Source organism: Urtica dioica, chromosome 8 (genome assembly GCF_054948205.1).
Source record: "Urtica dioica subsp. dioica isolate 48M chromosome 8, U.dioica_male_clone48M_v1_H2, whole genome shotgun sequence".
Classification (NCBI taxonomy): domain Eukaryota; kingdom Viridiplantae; phylum Streptophyta; class Magnoliopsida; order Rosales; family Urticaceae; genus Urtica; species Urtica dioica.
The window spans coordinates 5,173,616-5,180,053 of NC_142763.1; the positions used below are offsets into that span (position 1 = coordinate 5,173,616).

The following is a 6,438-nucleotide window of genomic DNA, read 5'->3' on the forward strand; positions in this document are numbered from 1 at the left end:
AATGAGTCCAATGAGGAATGGAAAGACAGTGTAAAAGTGGGAAGCGAGGCAAGAAAAGAGAGGAAATGTGCTCAGCAAAGACGATGTAAACAACGTCGAAGCCGATGAGGATGATTACATGCAATTCTCAAATCACCTCTCAATAAAAGAATAAATAAAAATTACTCACAACTGAATAACAAGAGTAGGCCAATTTTTATTTATTATTGAGCTATGATTAAATGGACAATCTTAACATTAAAGTTGTGTGCTTGAAAAAGAAAGACAAGAAAGTCACCAATAATCTCCACAAGAGCAATTCCCATCTTTATGATACTAACTGAAGAATAGAAGTAAAATGAAACAAGGTGCAGTATAATTGTTGAAAGAAATTACCAATAATCTCCACAAGAACAACCTCCATCTTTGAAATGGTGAAACCTACTAGCGTCCCTGAGAACGATTTCTCTCCTGGCGACCAAAGCGATCAACTTGATCGCGGAGTGGCAATCGCCGCTGACCCGATGGCCCTGCACGATCTGCAGCGGCGTCCCGTCGGAAGTACTGATGATCCCGAACGAGATCGCGAGTTTCTCGCTCTGATGCGAAGACCGTTCTTCGCGTTCGTCGAGCACAGAGCCTCGCTCGGGGACGTACCCGAGGTCTGTGATCTCGGCCGTCAGTTTCTCGAGTTTCCGGTAGATTTTTTCGGTTTCCGCATGGGTCTTGTCTCCAGACCGAAACACGTGGGCCTGTTTCTTCACCTCTATCCAAGTGCACGCAGGGAAAATACTCATACCCTTCCTTTTCAGGGTCCGAAGCACGGAAGAAGCTTCCTTTGCCTTTCCTGTGGCCTTGTATATGTTCAAGAGGACTAGATAGCCGTTGAGCAATTCCGGCTCCATTCCGTAGATCTTCTCGGCGGCGATTCTCCCGAGCTCCAAATCCCCGTGGACCCGGCAAGCGGTGAGAAGCGTGGCCCACATCTTGACCGTGGGCTCGAACGGGGCTTTCAGTATCATCTCGTGGGCTTCTTCCAACCAGCCTTCTCTCCCGAGCAGCTCGATCATGCACGCGTAGTGCTTCGCCCGAGGCTTGACATTGTGGTCTCTGCTCATCGACTCGAAGATCGCCCATCCTTGATTGGAGAGGCCCGAGTAGGAACAAGCCGAGAGGACAGCGAGGAACGTGACGTCGTCGGGGATGATCTTCCGGTTGTTCTCCCTCGTCATCCTCTCGAAGAGCTCGATGGCCTCGCTCCCGAGCCCGTGGTTGCCGTACGCGGCGATCATCGCGTTCCACGTGATCACGTCCTTGAGCGGCATTTTGTCGAACATGTTGCGGGCGTCCTCGGCGCTGCCCCACTTTCCGTAGAAATCGATGAGCGCGTTGTTGGGGACGAGGTCGAATCCGTAGCCGTGGCTCACGAGGTCGGCGTGGGCTTGCATGGCGTGCGCCAGCGAGGCGAGCCTCGAGCAGATCTTGAAGACTATGGAGAACGTGAAATGGTCGGTTTTAATGCCCGAGTCTCTCATCTCGTAGTACAAACTCAGGGCTTCCTCGGTGTGTTCGTGGCGCGCGTTCGCTGCGATGATCGAGTTCCAAGCCACCGTTGTCTTCTTCGCCAGCCTGGAGAACACGAGCCGAGCTTCTTTAATGGAGTTGCACTTGCTGTACATGTTGATCAGAGCGCAGGCCACGAAGTCATTGGCCACCACGTTGGACTTGACCGCGCAGGAGTGAATCTGCCGTCCAATTGTCACGATTCTGAGGCCCGAGCAGGCTCGGATCACGGTGGCGAATGTGTGGGCTCCGATCTCGGAGAATTTCTCGTGGATCACGAGGAACAGACTGATCGCCTCGGCGAAGTGCCTCGAATCTACGAGGCCCTGGATCATCATGGTGGATGAGACCAAGTCCCACTCGGGCAATTCGTTGAACAGTTTGCGTGCGTCTTTCATCATCCCGCACCTCACGTGCATATAAAGAAACCTCTTCCTCATGTGCAAATCCAATTCAAGGCCAGTCCTGGAAACGAATTCAGAGAGATTTTTCACTTCTCCAACGGAGTTCAATCCGATGCAAGCATATACCAGTGAATCGAGAGTACTGGTCCGGATTCCATTACAGCCAGCGATCTCCAAAACCCCGAAAAGCTCGAGTGCTTCTCCGTATCTCTTCCCCGAAACAAGCTTCTCTATTTCATCGCAAATCCCACTCATCGACCTCGTAGCCACCTTCGGCTCCTCGATCGATGCCGTTTTTTTCCTCTCTCCAACGTCCACCGCGAAACGTTTCGCCTCCGGGCGTGGCTGGAGAGAGCACTTTGCGCGGGGAGCCACAGCCTTCGGCGGCGATATCAGAGATCTCCGGCGCTCGAAGGACCGAGTATCGGAGGAAGAAAAACCCAAGACGCAAGAAATTGTGGCGGTTCGAGATCCGAGCGAGATTTCCATGGCTATAGAGATAAGATGGATTTTTTAAGCTGATAACCTTCAGAAAGTTTAGCTTTTAACTCGTGACCCTCTTCTGTTAACATAATATTTTTTATTTATTTTTTTTATTTGTTTTTTCGAATTTACGAAAATACCCTTTGAAAATTATCTTCTTAAAGTTTTGAACGAACCAAACCCCCAAAAGACCAGCCCCAAAAACACATGGTCTGAAACCACACCTCCCCCAAAACCCCAAAACCCCCCAAAAACAACTGAAGGTCTGAAACCACATCCCTGAGGACGCCAAGGCCACCGTCGACCACATTTCCGGCGACCGTCGACCACATCTCCCACCGATGGTTGTTGTTTTCTGCAGTTGAGGATATTTTTGATTCGCAATGGATTGTCAATTCTGTTTAAAGAAGGTCCAGCTTCTTACAAAGCTTATTATTTAAGGTACACTGGTACATTGTTTTGTTATAAGTTCTGTTTTTTTTATTCATTCATTATTATTCCCAAGCATAAGCATCTCCGTCCACTTCTCTAGTATGCTATCTCTAGTTATTAGATTATCAAGGCAGTGACGTGGCTAAGCCACTTGTATTTATCAGTTAGGGAATCAATATTCTGTTAGAGTTAGTTACACATATCGATCTTGTATAAGTACAATGTGTAACCATCATTCACCAACAATGAGAATCAAAACAGAAAATTCCCAAATCTCTTTCTCTCTCTAAGATTTTGACTTGGTATCAGAGCCCGTGATTTTTTTTTCGAAGCAATCATCAATGGCGATTCCTCCGATTTCCACCAATTTCGCTCCATTCACCTCCTCCTCGTTCTCATTCTCATCGTCAGCTTCGTTGAGCTCATCCATGGCCGGATTATTCACCTCTGCCTCAACTCAAGCATCGCAAATGCGAATGTATCAGGCAGTGACTCCTCATATCAATCCTCTAGGTCTTCATCTGGATCGGACCAATTTTCAGTTCTGGACAACTCAAGTACTATCTACAACGAGAGCTCATGGCCTAGATGGATTTCTCCTTGGTGAAGTTCCGTGTCCTCCTCAATTTCTTGAATCCACGGATTCCAATGGCGATCGATCTCAAATTGCCAATCCAGAGTACGTTCTTTGGATACGATATGATCAATTTCTTCTGTCCTGGCTCTTCTCCTCCATCTCAGAGGCTATGCTAGGTCATGTGAATCGCTGTAGAAGCTCCGCCGAGGTTTGGTCCACACTTGCGGCGTCGTTCCACACGAACTCCAGAGCTCGCATAATGCAACTCCGATTCGCACTTCAAACTCAGAAGAAAGTAAGCTTATCGATTGAAGACTTCATTCTGAAGATGAAAAGCATTGCTGATAATCTTGGATCAGTTGGATTCATGATTTCTGATGACGAACTTGTTATGTACATACTCGGTGGTCTAGGTCATGAGTATGAATCAGTTGTGGTTAACCTAACGAGTCGATCTGACAGAGTATCTCTCCAAGAAGTTCAATTCTCTCTACAGTCACAGGAAATGAGAATTGAGGCGCAAAACACTCATTTCAACTCAGATCCTCTCAATGCTCCGATGGCAAACGCTGCGTTTCGCCGTGGAGGTCACTCCAATCACAACAGTCAGAGTTCCAATCAGACCTTCTCAAATGGCAATGGCAACTCCAACAATGGAGGAAGACGTGGTCGTGGACGTGGTGGTCGAAACTCAGGACGTGGTAATCGACCGCTATGTCAGCTATGTGGAAAACTCGGTCATGTCGCAGTTAAGTGCTTCCACCGTTTTGATCTGTCGTTCCAAGGTCAACAGCAACACAACAATCAGCCCTCTCAAAGCACTGGAAATCCTCAAGCTTTCATTGGTGCGTCAAATGATGGTCAAAGCTCGCAGGAATGGTATCTCGACAGCGGAGCCACCAATCACATCACCTCTGAGCTCAACAACTTGTCTCATCACAATGACTACACAGGCGCTGAAAAGCTAACAGTCGGTAACGGTTCTAAACTTCCTATTTTACATATTGGAAATACAACTTTAAAGCTTGAAAATCCAAAAACACAACTCAACCTTAGGAACATCCTTCATGTACCAAAGATCACTAAAAATTTACAATGTGTAACCATCATTCACCAACAATGATGGTTCACCAACAATGAGAATCAAAACAGAAAATTCCCAAATCTCTTTCTCTCTCTAAGATTTTGACTCTAGTAATGTCTGCAAAAAAATAAAAAATAAAATAAAAATTAATAATATGCTGTCCTTGACCACTTTAAGCTCGCATAGGCAATGCTTACTATATTTTTTCCTTCGTATCATAGGCAAATGAAAATATGGAGAACCTCTGCTAGCCTGAGCAGTGTAGATTCCACATCTTAAAATAAGACCTTTCCAAGTTCCTACCTGCAATGCAATGCCAAAAAAAAAAAAAAAAAAAAAAAAACTCATAAGAAACTACCGTTCCTGTAAGCAAGGTAATGATAAAACCACAGTGGCGCACCCAGCGTTGCGTGTCAAATAAAGGGCACGTCATCCGAGCGGCCTTGAGTTTGTTGGTCAAAGCTTGGAGTTTCGGTCGATTTAGTGCCAAAGACACTGCCTTTTCCTCGTATCCAGACTGAAACGGAACACTTTGTTGATGTTTCTTCAATGACGTCTGATGATGGGATTGGATATGACTCAATATTTTTGGTTTTTGGCTTCTCACACCAAGCCAAATGAATATTGAATGAACAAGTGATGTTTTGCTCTCTTTGTTTTTTTTACACGATTTTGTTTTTATTGGAGCTGAACAATACAAACTCTAAAAAGCCAGTCTCTTGATTATGCCGTAACTACTGGTAATTTAAAGGTTTCCATGTAGTTGAATTCCAAATTAGTGGATGAATTTGGGTGAAAGAAAAACCTATTTATCAGTATTTGCAATATAACAGTAGGATTAGCCGCTCCAGTTTTACATTTTTTTTTTCTGTAACTCTTTATTTAAATCTCATAAGCATTGAAATTTCGTCTATTTGAATGTAGATCACAAAAAATATGTCGATACTAGAATTTGAAGATGACTCGGAAACAATAGGTTCAACGCCACCAAATTTACATAATAATGTCGAGCAGGTACGACTTTTTTATACTTTTTCCTTGCTTGATATAATATGAATAAATACTTTTTTTTTTTTTTTTTTTTTTTTTTAATCTTTTTCATGTTTTACATAAGTATTCCTTTTAAACAGCGCAGATTGTGGTATATATGCTATCAAGTACATCGAGTTTGATATGCAAGGACTTGAGTTTCACGCGATTGATGATTCAATCGAAGATGGCAATCGAGATCTATCACGATGATTGGCTTACATAATTATGCTATGTGATTATTTTAATTGTACTCGAATTTAACTTGCTTGAATTTTAGACTTAGATATATTAGACTTAGAACCATTTGAATGTTTACAAATTTTACTTAGTAGGACGAGTCGAACATGTTAACAATACTTGTAGGATCATTTGGATGTTTACATATTTGACTTAGGCTCATTGAATATCTATAAATTATATTCAGTTGGAAGTAGCAGTAGGACTGGTTGGACATGTTATATCACACTTGAGACGATTTAATATTTTATAAATTATAAACAGTTGTACCAGTTGGACCTGTTAACTACAGCAGTAGGACCCAGTCGGGCATTTAAAAATTATAATAATTTGGACGAGTCGAACATGTTAACAATACTTGTAGGACCATTTGGATGTTTACATATTTGACTTAGGCTCATTGAATATCTATAAATTATATTCAGTTGGAAGTAGCAGTAGGACTGGTTGGACATGTTATATCACACTTGAGAGGATTTGATACTTTATAAATTATAAACAGTAGGACCAGTCGGGTAACTATAGCAGTAGGACCAGTCGGGTATTTAATAATTATAGATATTAGACTTAGAACCATTTGAATGTTTACAAATTTTACTTAGTAGGACGAGTCGAACATGTTAACAATACTTGTAGGACCATTTGGA

At 43.3% G+C, this 6,438-nt stretch overlaps 1 long non-coding RNA gene and 1 pseudogene across 1 annotated transcript; one reads left to right on the top strand and one right to left on the bottom strand.

Moving 5' to 3' along the window:
• Positions 1-180: 180 nt before the first annotated feature.
• LOC149387514 (pentatricopeptide repeat-containing protein At5g50390, chloroplastic pseudogene) lies at positions 181-2,435 on the bottom strand (annotated as a pseudogene).
• A 172-nt stretch (positions 2,436-2,607) lies between these two features.
• LOC149387515 (uncharacterized) lies at positions 2,608-5,986 on the top strand. Its single transcript, XR_016300966.1, has 3 exons — positions 2,608-2,870; positions 5,447-5,536; positions 5,653-5,986. It is a non-coding gene; the product is annotated as an uncharacterized LOC149387515 (long non-coding RNA).
• The last annotated feature ends 452 nt before the right edge of the window (positions 5,987-6,438 follow it).